The sequence below is a fragment of the Charadrius vociferus genome, unplaced genomic scaffold (assembly GCF_000708025.1).
Source record: "Charadrius vociferus isolate BGI_N301 unplaced genomic scaffold, ASM70802v2 scaffold136, whole genome shotgun sequence".
Lineage (NCBI taxonomy): Eukaryota > Metazoa > Chordata > Aves > Charadriiformes > Charadriidae > Charadrius > Charadrius vociferus.
Window position 1 is genome coordinate 3037785 of NW_009648960.1, and position 14312 is coordinate 3052096.

At 43.6% G+C, this 14312-nt stretch overlaps 1 protein-coding gene across 1 annotated transcript in view; it reads left to right on the forward strand.

Moving 5' to 3' along the window:
- The window catches only part of ERBB4 (v-erb-b2 avian erythroblastic leukemia viral oncogene homolog 4), a 419420-nt gene that overhangs the window by 107538 nt on the left and 297570 nt on the right, over positions 1–14312 (forward strand). The window lies entirely within an intron of this gene.

The following is a 14312-nucleotide window of genomic DNA, read 5'->3' on the forward strand; positions in this document are numbered from 1 at the left end:
CGGGGGGGGAGGAGAGAAAAGAGAATGGGAGGGGGAGACTGTGTCTTTGGTGTATTTAATTTTAGAACTCCCTTTCCTAAGCAAAAATAGTGTATTATATATAGTGAGAAAAAGGCTTATTTTCTTGAGAGAAAAATTTAAGCCAAGTCCGTGGTTTTATGTTAATTTCTAAATTCAGGGCTGGATCATGATGTAGGGTAGATCAACATTTCATTTCTTCCAGCTGAGGATCTACAGTCAGTGGTTTGGGAGATTAAAAATTGGCTAAATATCACTGGACTGTAACTTAATAAAGGGCAGGCAGCAGCAAACTCTTTTTAGGGAGTTCACTGGAAGTATTTTATTTATACCTGGTTCGTCATCAGCTATGATCATTTCTACCCTAAGCTTTGGTGGTTATGAAATGGTCTTATTTCTGCTAGTGGCTCATTGCTGACTGAAAATCGCTGACCTGAGCTGGATGTGGAGTTTGAACCTGAATACAGAGAGGTGGGAGCCTTCTGAACTATATTTAGGCACCCTTCACTCTCTGCTTTTTTCATGTCACTGTGTTCAGAGTGGCTCACCAGTGCTTACAGTTCCTTGTTGTTCAAGCCTCACCAGGCTGTATGGCTAAGCGTTCAAAAACAGGAGGGAAAAGGCGACTTGAAATATTTTACAAAATAAAACAGGTTTGTCTGAGTCTTTCTGATCGGGCTCTTCTGGTCATATTTTTAACAATTTTCCTTGCTGAGACCATCACACTGATATGAGAGGGCTTGCCAAGGTCTCTAAATCCCTGCCATCTACTACTCTTCTCCCTGTCACCATTGTAATCCAATTTCCTCCTCTTCTGTTCCCACATTTCTTCCCATCTTTCTGATTTAGGGTGTTCATTGTGGCTGTCTATGCCTTCACATAATACAGAGCCATAGCATTGGGTAATAATAGTGCTATCTGTTTCTTCATATGCTGTTTCTTGTCTGTGGGTCTCAAAATGCTTTGTAAAAGACATTAGGCAGTGTGAAACTGAGACAGAGAGGTGATGCGAGGCCAACGCCAGAGAAGGACTGGAATCCTTTCCCCCTAGGTCTGAGGCTGCTGTTCTGCGAGGAAGTGAGGGTTGTATTTTCAGTGCTTGTTTAGCCATGGTTTTGCTGCTCAGTAAGGTAAAAAAACTTATCTTGTAGGCCCCAGCTCAAGATTTTCTCCTTGATCCAGCTGCCCTGCGCCAATAGGCAGTTCGTCTGACTCCAGAGATTCTCTCTCGAAGCTGCTTTTATGTGATAGGCACAGCACCAAAACTGCCCAGCAAATAACTTCACTTTCTTTTCAGGTATCATAAAAAAACCTGCCTTAGCTGAGCCTCTGAATCTTTCCTAACATGAGATCATCACAGCCACTTCATCTGATTTAGGTGTTTACAAAGCCCTCTGATGGGATTATTTGGCTCACAATGTATTGTTGTCTCTTGGAAGAGAAGTGCCCTAATAACACTAGCTTGTCCCTACCGAGCACTTAAAATAGCTTCTGGGTGCTGAATACGAGCCAGAGCATGCTTCTAAATACTCTTAGTATTTTCTAGAGAGTGTGTGCCAGGGCCTCGTGAGTATCTACGGCAGCTGTTCTTTGACCATTTTGTGTACTGGTTAAGATGCACCTGGCTATTTTAACCCACAACCTTTTTCTTGTTGCATATGCTTTCCCTGGAGCATATTAATACTTAATTTATTTTCCTGACACATCTTTAGCATTAGTAGCTGCATAAAAATAACTGCTGGATGTTGGGAGTCGGTGATGTTGCAAGGCTGCCATAGATCAGCTGTGTCAGAACCTATCCTGTGTCTACCAACTGCTCTGTGTTTACATCAGAAACAACCAGTGATTTGTTATTAAATTTAAGATGAAGCAGTGCATATGAGCTTACATCCTTCAAGCTTCTAGTCCACTGCAGCTTTCAAGAGATTGGCTTTGAATGGTGCATCTCTTCCACTTGAGTAAAATATAAATGTAACTCTTGCCTTTCATGTGAAGAGCTGTCTTTCCAGGGCTTCTGCCTTGTGAAGAAGTTTGGGAAGTTCTGTTCTTATTTATGCAGTGTCTGGATAATGGGATCCTGAGGGTATTTCTGCCCAGTACTGAACAATATACAAATACAAATGCTAGTTCCTGTGTTAAATAAGAGAGGAAGCTGCTCTCACCTGTAGATTATCCTCAGACATAACCAAAGACAGTTTCAGCCTCCACAGTACTGTTGCATTATTTTCAGTGTGTTGTTAACAGCTGTGTTTTTATTGCCAGATATGTCTATCGGTTTTTCATGTTTAAATGTAACTTTAGATGCTTGAATTTCCTCCCTTATGCTATATTAAAAAAAAAAAAACAAAACAAACCCAACAAACTATGATGGCCATAAGTTCTGAAGGATACAGAAAGCATGATCCAGTTCTCACTCATAATGTCTGTCAACCCGAAAGGGAGTTTTGTTTGTGTAGCGCAGGCCAGAACTATGTCCTAAAATTCATGTGACACTTGCAAATACTCTTACCTATAAAAATCCTTTTCTCACTTGTTACAAAAACTCAGTCAATGGTTCCATAGAAGTGTCAAAAACAAACAGACATTGAATTAATGAAGTGGCTGCTGCCATCTCAGCTGGACTCATCTCAGCTTGCAGATTCAGCTGCCAAGTGGCCTTAAAGTAAAAAGGAAGGTTTGATACACTGAACATATTATTCACCCTGAAATCAGCAGAATAACCGATGCTGAGGGAGAAGGTATGCCACCTTCTTCCATTCATTGTCTGTGAGCTAGTGCAAATCATTCCTGTCTTCCCCAGGTAGCCAGGCAGTCAACCTTAACTTATCCAATGAAAGGGCATAATCATTGTTCGCACTTTGAGTACTCCAAATATAGAGAATACCTGATGGCTGCGTTTCATTATGGCATTTATCTTCATGAGTGGGGAAAGAGGGATGACTCACAAGTGCCAAAGCCACTTATGAAGTATCCCATATTTTCCTCTGAGTGAAGATGAATAAGAGAGATCTACAGCAAATGATGTATCTTTGACTGAGCAGTGATAACCTCATCTCCCCTGTTGGCCTTGGGGAGAGAGACCGCCCCACGTGTGCCTGTGCAACCATTGAATTCCTTTCATATATTAGAATAAAATGGACTTAGCAGTGATTAGGTTCAGTAACACAAAGCAGCAAAATGCGTAGTTTCTTATCTGCTTGTTTTGCTGGAATGGACATAAATGATAAATTAAGATAACTGAGGTTCAAGTGACAAATGCACATTGTAGCTGAAAGGATTTGGTCAGCGATAGCCAAAGAAAGGAAATCTAATTTAATGAGCAGGAGAATCACAGGGAAAAGACCATCTTCACTGAGTGCAGAAAGTGATCCATTGTAAATTGGACAGATTTTTGTAATAGGTTTTATTTTTTTAGGTTTTGATTAAATTTATTTTTAATGGTTCTATAAAACAAAATTTTAAAGTTCTGTGATCATTTCTATAACATTTTCAGTTTCTTCCGCCCCCCCAAGAAATAGAAAATGCTAAGGGGTGCTTTAGAGGACAGAGAAAAAGAATGATATCTCTTATGAAAAAGGTTGCTTTTCAATTAGTTTCTTGTTTTTTGGTTTTTTTTTTAACAAGGACTGCTCATTTGCTGTAATTATATTGCAGCTTGATCAAGCTGGAGGGAGGGGTATGGGAGGAGTCGAATTTTCTTTCAGTTTTGTTCACTGTGCACACTTTGGATCTACAACACTTTTGGAAATTTTGTTTAGATACCCACTTGGGGCCTGAGCTCCTTCAGTGCTGTGTGGCTGGACATAAGCATTTTTGTGGCAGGGATTAAGGCCCCTTTTTATTGCCGTGATCATGAAGCCCTCAGCCTGCATCAGCAAGATGTTTCCTTGGACCACATGCACGCTGCACAAGCCACTGCTGAGTTCATGGTGTGCAGAGATGTGAACGCCTCTGTGTGACACCTGGCCTAAGTGGACGAGACTGGGGTATGCTGATTGTGGCATATTCCTTAATCGCTGCAGCTTCGTACTAGTGGGGCGAGCTGGGAAGAAAGCAATATGTAACTTGCCTCAGGCTTCCTATGCAACAGGTGGGCAAGGCATCACATCTCTAACCTCAGAGAGGTGTTGCTAGGATACATGGAGGAATGAGGAATTTGTTTAAAAAATCCCTGTGGTACCCTCTGCGTGGAGGGTTGCCGCAGGATTTATCTGCCCTGTAGAAGAAGCTGCACTGCCTCTGTGGCTGCCCTGGCGGGCTCCTTTCCCGATGTCCTCCGAGCTGCGTGGATCACAGAGGCATTTGTATCCCAGCACATCTTTGCTGACCAGCTGATGGGCTGGAGAGGAGGGAGGAACACCTCGAGCACAGCTGTGCTTCCCCTGGGAAAGGAGGGCTCTTCTGTGTGGTGGCACAGACCTCAGGGGACCAGGACCTGCCGTGGGTTCCCCTTGCTCACCTCACCGCTGTGGAAAGGAGGGCCGAGGTTTGTGGCTGTCCCCATGGTCATAAATGCAAGTGTGTCTGCTAGCGCATGTCTGTCTCCTCTCCCCCAGGACACTGTTAGACTACTTCCTTGAAAAAAAATTGCCCTATTCCAGCTACTGTTCTCCTTGAACGTCGTAGGCGTGATTTGACAGCCAGGAGAGTCCAGAGACTGATCTCTGCTGGCAGTCAGTGTGCAGCCACCCTGTGCTGAGCACGAAGGCAGTTCCTAGCGTGGATTCAGGCTGCTCCCTGCCAGTTGGCATCGGTGTGCCTGGGAACAGTTCCAGGCACTCTTCGGCTTATGGCTGCAGACGTGGCCCTGAGGAATCCCAGATAAGGGACCTCCAGGCTGAGGAGCAACTGCCTCCAGCTAGCAGAAAATTGCTCACAGGTGTTATCAAGGCAAATATTGTATGTGGCCAGAAATAAATACTGATTTTGAGCCCTATGAGATTTATACTCATGAGTTTGTTAGGTTCAGTAACAAGTGTGAGACATTGTTTTTTAAATTTCAGTAAGGCTAGAGTTTTGCGGAATCTCTCTGAAGGATTTGGCTATGCTTTGGTCATACTAAATGGTATAACTACTGTCTGTGATTCTTTGCAATTTGTTAATCAACTTTATGCTCAGTTTTATTTCTTTCAAAGCACTTTGCTGTTTTCAGTTCTGTCTCTAGTGTTAGAAATGCGCAACCTTGTTTGGAATGATTATGGCAAGGAATTAAACAAAAAACTCATCATCATAATGATAAATTGGTAAATGATTTGAATTGGAAATTCAAAGGATCCCACAGAAAGTCGTTTGTTGGTGTCCCCCTGCCCCCTAGTATTTTCACATAAACTATGAATTGCATGTAGTGGATTGCAAATGGTCTAAAACAGTTTATTGAAAGTAATACGCAGAATGTTTGACATGAGTCTCCAGTGTCATGCAGCAGGATAACTTCATATCGCACAGCTCCTGCAACAAAACAGGGCTTAAAATCTTGGGGAGGAGAAAGTAGGCCAAATCCTTAGCTGGTGTAAATTCGGTTACTTGCTTTGACTTCATAATGAATTGAAATTAAAATTGCCCTTTACTTTCTTCAGTGGATAATTTAATTCACGCTTTAATTTATAAGTTAACTAGTGCCTAACTCCCACTTAAGCCCTTTTAAGGATGTTGTTTTCAGGGTGCTCTGTCAGGATTAATACCAGCTAATGATAGCAGACTCAAGGCATGTCTACACTGTGCAGCGGAGCTCTGTAGAGGGATCCCTTAGCTAGCATCGAGCCTAGCTGGATTTAGAAATAGTGTTAACCGCACCACTTGGGTCACGTGCTTGGGCTAAATAACCTGGCAAGGTGGACACGGCAGATTGCTCCTGTCTAACTATGGTCTCTGCAAACAGAAGCACATTGTCCTGGGATTTCAGGGTCTAAATTGTATGGCTGATGGGCAAAGAAGGGTAGCGGACTAGGAGGAAGGACTGTGGTCTAGAGTAGCTAGAAGAAATGCTTCCTAGCCCTGTGGTAACCTACACCTCTGCTGCTTTCTGTTGTGAGTCACCACTTCTACAGGAGACCCAATAATGCTTGCCTACTTTAATTAGTCTAATTTTGAGAGTTTCATATGACAATGCTACTCAGAGGATCTGGTGTGATGTGTAATTCAACTTTTAGCGCTGACAAATGTTAGTCTAAATGTCATTATAAAAAACATCCAGGTATGCTGCCATTGTCACCTGATAATGCCATGTAAAATAATAATGCCATTCATTCTCTTTTTCTTGGCAGTTTCTCCTTTTCACCTCTCTGCAGTAGTTCTCTCTATCTGTGCATTTTTCAATTATGAAGTAAGAAATTCTCCGTGTTCTGGAGGTGTGAAACACCCTTCAGCTTTTTAGAAATGTGGGCAATCAAGATAAATCCAGTAATACTGAAGCTCTCTAGTAATGGAGTAGCTTTGCCTGACTTCAGTGACTGGAGAGCTTTAGCAGCACAGGGATTTCTCTGGCCACATGCTTCACAGGGAGTTAAACATCTGAGCAGAGTAATCCCTCCATTTCAATCACACGGGTCAGGAATGGGTGGCATTTCAAAACATCCAACTTGGCGGACAGATCTGTGTGGAGCTACACTATAACTTAAGTAAAATGCAATAAGCATTACAGTTGGGAAGAAATTGTGCAGTTTATAGTGACAGCACTGCTGAAAATATATATCCCAACTCGCCACCTGCTTGGGAAGGAAAGAGCGAGCTGCGTTGTACTCCATAGCCCAGGCCAAGTTCTGGTCTTGACTAGGTATTTTAGAAATTAAAATCCTTGCTACTCCAGTAGTATGTCTTCTTCAGACAAATGAGAGAAGTGTTAATTTCAGTGGGTTTTTCTTTTTTGGTTGGTGTCGTGTGTCGTCGTGTCCCCCCCCCCCCTTCCTCTCTACAGTCTTCTGAATTCATTGATTTTCTTATTTCCTTCTGACTCCTTGTCAGAAGGAAGTTGGTGCTTTTGTAAAATAATTTAAGTCTTGTATTACATGGGGAATGTAACCTATCAGCACTCCCTCGCAAAAGCAGGTTACTGAGCAAGATAGTTTAGTTGCCACAGGGTGATGGGCTCTCTCTGTTTGCCCGCAGAGGGGTTGTGAGCCACTGGTGGGGCAGAGGGACCAGCCTGCAGCAGTGTGGGGCCGCTCTCGTTTAGGGCTCAAAATGGCCTGAAACTCTGGGGGTCAGGTGTCAAGTGTAGTCTCTTTACTTAAAGATCAGCAAAGCTCAGCAAAGGCGTTTCAGTGGCTTTGCAGCGTACATCTACGAGGCAGCATATGCTTACAGACCTGGATTGAAACCCAAATCCGAGAGCGAGCTCCCTTTTCTAGCTTTTCTTGCCAACCTGTAGTTAGGGTTTAGGGCACCGTTCATTGCAAACACATGGGTTCAAAGAAGGTTGGATCAGACCCCTAGGTTTGCACAGTGGAAATAATTGGTGTTCCTTGGATATATTCATACCTGTTCATTTTCACGTCATTTGCTGCTGAGGGAAATTCCCTAGTAATTCTACATGGAGGGACTGGGAGGCAATGAGCCAAAAACTGTTTTATTTACTACATGAAGCTCCAGGGAAGCCCTTGCAGACAGAGGAGGCAGAGAAGCCTTGGCACAGGGGTAAGACTGTCACATACCCTTCACTGCCTGCAGGCTGACAGAGGCGAGTGCTCCCACCTTCCTCTTGGCCAACTCCATCCCAGGCTATTTGTTCCTTGCCTGCACACAAACCTTTTCCTCGCAGTGTCGCAAGTCTGAGTCTGGCCAGCACTGGGACTAGTCTTGTTAAAACCAACATGGGGTAGTTTTAACTTGGGTGAGTCTGCAGCAGCCTCGAGGTGTGCGGCAGTGAAGGGCCAGGAGTCAGCAGCAGTTCATTAAGAGTTTATCTGAAACTGAGTTTGGTCACACAAGCGTTGTATGTTGGGATGTGAAAGGGAAATGCTGCTGTTACGAGGACGCGTTGTGTGTTTGTGAAAGAAGTTCCAACAGACTGAACCTGTCTGCAGTGCTATGCTGACAGGTCCTGCCTGCGGTTTCCAGGGTGAGGGAAACTGTTTTGTTGGCTTACCCACATAAGCACAGCTTCTGAATTTGCACACAGATAGCAGCAGTTCCTGATGGGGAGCAGAGAGACCCTTTCTGGCCTGCCTCATTTGCTACCCACGCCCTACCCCACGGCAGTGGACGTGATGACAGGGATGCATTCAAGAGCAGCAGTTCTAGGCAGCTGCGCACGCTGTGATTGTGAGTGTGCTTTGTAAATATTGAAACACGCAGCCACCTGCCCTGCTTCTCTGCAAAGCCACTGAGGCAAAGGCAGAGATGGGCAGGAAAAGGTAATCTTGTGTGGAACATAAAAATAGAAATGCAGACCTGTAGAAGAAGGGAAATCACTGTGTGAACAGAGGTAAGAAAGTGGGAAACACCCAAGTATGTACCTCATAATCTAATGGCAGAGCAAAAGGACTCACCTGAACTCTAACTGCATTACGGATGAAGGAGCAGACACACTGCACAGGAGTGCTTCTGATACAGAACTGCTAGAGTTCCCTGGGACTCGAGACTCCCTGGTCGGTCCCACCTAGTTTCACAAGAGCCGCTTTCCATATAAAATGAATTTTGATTGGTTTGAAGTGACAGCGTGAGGTAATCAGAGCGGGAGGCAGGTAATGTGTGTGGACGAAGAGCTGTCCATGGGCTGTAGGAGCCTTTTGTGCATTGCTAGGAATATGCCTGCAGGCATGGAGTGGGGGAACAAAGGTATCAGATGAGGAGAACACGCTGGAGGCCTTTTTCTTTGATGTTTGGAAATTGCTCAAGGGGCTGTCTTCTCTGAAACCCCTTTGCCTTCCTTTTTTTGTCTTCTTTCTTTTTTTTCCCCTTGGTGAAACTTTCATAGATGTGCTTTCATTTCTTTAAGGCTTAGAAGCAAGAGGGCGTCCGTCTGGCCAATCATCGTACAAACGCCGTGCTCACGCTGCAGTTCCCCGGAGAGCTGGCTTCTGCTTCTGCCCGTCAGAAATAGCATAGCCACGTGCTTTGGGTTTGAAATGGCGGGTTCTCCCAATGCGGGGGCACAGAATGAAGGGCAGCATCAAAGACAGCTCTGTCTACTGTGCTGGAGAGAGGAGATTGTGGTGTTATTTGGGGTTTTTTTTGTGGTGCTGTTGTTTTTTAACTGGTCAGCTGGGCATGCATTCAGATTGATGCTAAAGGCTGTGAAAAATCTGGGAGCTGTTTCCATCACAGTGCAGGGGCTGTAGAGTCAGTCAGCCTCAGAAATGGCTCTGGTGTGCGGGTACCTGAGGGCCGGATGTAGAGGCTGAGTTTATGGGAGAGGTTCAAGATGTTCTTGCCAAGACTATTGCACAAGGTGAAAGAAGCTCATCTGCTCCTGTTTCCTGTATGTAGACTTCAGTTAGAGCTAGAAGCAGATTTTTTGAGAGCTTTTTTAAAATTGAAAAATGTCTAACAGGGAAGCTTTTGGTGAGAAAGGAGTAGTTTAAAAACAAAGGGAAAAGTGCTGAAATTGTCAAGCACCATCATGCATTTAAAAATGAAAATGTATGGTTCATGATATTTAACAGCTTTTCATGCTTTCTTCTATAAATTAACTCACATTTTCAACCAAACAAATCAAAATAATTTATTTTAATTGAGCAATAATAATTGAAACTGATTTAGACTAAATTTTCTTTCCCATCAGATTTCAGCTCACTGAAGTATCTGATGTTGGCTGTTTACCTGTTCTAGGAAATGAAAGGTTTTAAAAAAACCTTAAAAAGGGTTGAGAAGTTGTTTTCTGCTCATATTTCATCCCAGTATCAGTCATGAGACTCTTCCTTTGTTGTAAGAGTGTGTCCAATGGAAAAGAGATATACAAAGCAAGTTGTAAATGAATCAGCTCAGCTGCTGGTTGTGGTGCAGATCTGTCAACATGGTTTGACATAAGCTACCTGCTTCTTGGCAGGGTAAATTGGTTTTTATCCTGGGAGCTGCTTGCTGCCATGTTTGAACTTAACCCAATGTACTAGCTTCAGACTGCTGTGGATGTCCCTAGAGCAGGTGGCAATCACTTCTGAGGTTACACTGGATGAAGAGCGCTAACTTCTGAGCACCTCTGCTAATTTTTAAGCAATATGACGAACTGTGGGCTCCCAGTATGTCTGTCTGTTTCTGGAGTGGAGAACTGAATGCAGGAGCACGTTGTGTCTTGGAGTGGTGCCCTTGGTTTACTGTTGTTATAATTTCTTTTATAAAAGCATGCTGCTTCCTTTTTTTTTTTTTTTTTAAGTCAAGGCAACACCAAATAAGTGCACCTGAATTAGTGGCAAGCTTTGCAGTGAGCTTTAGGTCATGACCGAGTTCATTCCCTGATTTGAGGGCCCGGTCCAGATCCTACTGAAATTACTCTTTACTAGCTTTGTATGAGAAGCAAAGTGGATGTGTAGCTGTCGTGGTTTAGGCCAAATCGGCTACTGGCGCCGTGGGGGACCCCAGATGGAACCGACAGATGCTCCCCTCTACCCCTCTTCAAAGAGAGAGGCAGAGGAGGGAAAAAGAGACTTACGAGTTTAGAAGGAACTAAACTACTTTAATGAAATATTAATAATAAAAGAAAAGGAAATAATGAAATATATACAAAACCGTATCAGGCTCCCACCATGACAACCATGACACCAGCTGGCAGTGGGGCAGTCCCAGGCTGGACTCAGTGATGGACGGGAACTGGATTCCGGATCTGCATTCAGGATCGGGATCACAGGCAGATGAACAGAGTCCTCCTCAGACGTCAGAAGAAAAAGCCCATTGAAGAATGAACCCCCTGACCCTTTGATCCGTCAGCTTTTATACTGAGCTTGAGGCAGATGGGATGGAATACCCTCGTTGGTCAGTTTTGGGTCACCTGTCCTGTCCGCTCCTCCCCACAGGTGGGACCCCACTGCACTTTTCCGCTTCCGACCCTCCAACGGGGCAAATAACAAAGTTGGTTGGCCTTGGCTGTTATAGCAATAAGTATAAGCAAGAGCCTCTCTGCATACCATGGCTGGGCATCAGCTATAAACATTGGTCTTATTGCGCTGAGAGAGTGAACACTGTCTGCACAATATGCTGTTAATTTCAGTAGTCAGAAGAGTCCCAGCTAAGAAGTAAAGTTACTGAACAAAATTGGTCCTGTTTTACCTCAAACCAGGACATTCCACCCTTTATTCCATACCATTTGCATCTTGCTCAGGTTACTATCACTTTTATCTATCAAATCTATGCACACACAGATAGATAGACAGATATGGATACATGCAGGTCACTCATCTAGGATTTATGTTTATATATAAAAGTTTAAGTCCGTTTAGTTCATGATTGCAGGATCTCATCTCAGGGCAGGAAAGATGGTACAAAATTCATTGTGGTTTGTGCCCACAGGTACTATGTTCATCTTGAAGAGCCTGCTGGATGCCATTTGATGAAGCTAGCTCAGGTTTCATCACCACTATGTTATCCTGAAAAACACTTATTGAACACTGTTAGTATTATATAGTGATCAGCGCCATACAGCTCAGGATTGAGTGTTCTCTGGTGGAGTTAACTGAGTTTCATTTCCATGAAATAGTAATGATTATCTTACCTTAACACTTAAATTCTTTACAAGTCTCAGCCAGTTAAAGATGCATTACCTGAGCACAGTGTTACAAGCGCTAATAAAAAAAATCTAATGCAGAAGAGGAGCTAAGTTAAATAATAATAAAAAAGTTGCAATGCAGAAAAGGGTAGGACAAGTACAGGGATGATAACGACAAAGCTTCCCGTCCCATATGTGGTCAATGGGGAAGCTAGGGTGGACACAGCTGAATGTGTCCTAGGCTGTGGAAGAAGACCACGGCGGTTGAGAAAAGATTTTTGCTCATGTTGAATTGATAGTTACAAGATATGTTCTGGGAGAGTCAGACATTGACCGACACTGGCAGGACGTCCAAAGTCTGGTGTATCCATAGTGTTGGTGCTCTCTGCCAGCCCCACCAGGACCGAGCAGGAATTACATTTTGTTCTGAAATGGTGATACTATGCTCCCTGATTTTTTTTTTTTTATTTTTTTTTTCCTCGAGAAGGAAGCACACGGCTGGCTCTTCTTACAGACCAAAGTGATATTTATTTATTTCTTTAACAGGAGACATATGCTACTGTTCAGTTAGATGTCAAAGCCCTGCTACCCAGAGTTGCCCCCGGCTGGTGTTTGCTCGTGGTAACATGCAGTTGCAGCCAGCCAGGTTGGACTAGTGCTGACGGCTGGGGCTGTCAGCACGGCTCTCCGAGCTCCCCCTTGGAGGCTGTGTCAGGGAAGCGGCAAAAGCTGTCGGAGATGGAAGGGATTATTGTCCTGAGATGCTCCAAGTACAAGATGAACTGGGTGGGTCAGGAATTGAGTCTCTCCTTTTTTTTCTTTTTTTTTTTTGGATTTATGTTTATATATAAAAGTTTAAGTCCATTTAGTTCATGATTGCAGGATCTCATCTCAGGGCAGGAAAGATGGTACAAAATTCATTGTGGTTTGTGCCCACAGGTACTATGTTCATCTTGAAGAGCCTGCTGGATGCCATTTGATGAAGCTAGCTCAGGTTTCATCACCACTATGTTATCCTGAAAAACACTTATTGAACACTGTTAGTATTATATAGTGATCAGCGCCATACAGCTCAGGATTGAGTGTTCGCGTAGGAGTTTTGAAATGGTGCTGTTGTGACTGCACGGCTGTGGTTTTCTTCGCTCTTGTTGAGTTAACTATTATTTGTGGTAGCCATGCTTCTGGCGGTCACTCTTAAGTGCTAATACAGGCCAGTTCCAGGTGTGCGCTGTAGCGCTGCTGTCATGTGAAGGTGACAGTTGTGAAATGCTTTAGCAACAGCTGGACTCAGAGGCTCTTCTGCCTTAGAGAGCGCTGATCTTCAAGTGAGGCTTCATGTCTTAAAAGGAGGCACTGAGCTAAAATATGCATAGGGTAAGGTTGCAAGGGCAGCAGCATCCTCCCTGTGTGTCAGAAGAAGAGCTGAGAGGGATATTTTAATGGCTGTGACTGCGTAACGGCTTAATCCCATGGGCTGTACAGTTAGCCCTGCATGAGCTTGGTAAATCTCACTACAGCCCCCGTTTCATTCAGGAGCAAGACTTCTAGATGTTCAGAGCTGAGTGGTTTTGATTTAATATTCAGAAGCATTCAGCTTCCCAAATAAAGATAATAGTTTTGCTAGTTGAGAGATTTATTAATATCTTAACATAGCCTTAGTTTTAGCCTTTTATTCCTCCCTTTCTAAAAAATTTTCTTACCACAAACCAGCCTTGAAGTTTGGAAAAGTAATCAAAGCTCTGCTGAGCAAATTTGACTATACTGATGGGTTGAATGAGCTATGACCTCTGCTGACCTCATTCTGCTCCATTTCCCCTTCAGGCTGGTAGCATTGGCTGGAAGCAAACATTAATCTGTTAATTTAGCCTCTGGTATAAATAGAAAAAACATATAATTGCAGTCACTGTTTTGTCAGTGGGCCTATCCAACCGTACTGCTTTGCTTCTGAGGAAGAAGTGGCAGTGCTGCCTGTGTGCTTCCCTGCTCAGGGGACTTTCCATCCCACAGTATTTGGGTGGGTCAGATTATTACTTGCTTGTCACAGCAGGAGGGCCAAATGGGGCACCTGCTTCCTGGGCATATATCCTCCAACATCCCTGTTTAATATCTCTTCTTTTTTTTGCATCCTTCTCTGGAGACAGCTGCCCTCCATCTTACTTTTCTTTAGGTGTTTCTGGGAAGAGATTGTTTGGCTGTATGGAGACAGGTTGCGACAGGCTACCTTACTCAGCCAGTCCTAGGAAAGAAATTATGGGACATGAAAATAATGTCCTGTCGCTGAGGAAGGGGGGGCCAGAAGGGACTACCTTCAGTCTGGTTGAGTTCAGATAAGCTTATAGCATACATAATCCTTTTACATCCATCTTCTGTGGGATCTGATGCAGAGACTCAGGATAGCCTGCTCAGAGATACACGGATTGCTTTCCTCTGTGCTTTCTTATGTGTGTAATTAGTGTCATAATCTAGGGTTTAAGGACAGACAACAAAGAAACCTTACTTGGATTTAACTAAAATTGCTCTTTAACATGACTTGTTAAATTGAAACAAACCCCACATGAATGTTCTTTTAAATCCATTTACAAGTGCCTTTTATTGATTTAGCCTACTTTAGTAACTCAGATGAGCTAAATTGATGTCTGTGCACTAAGTTAAGTGCATT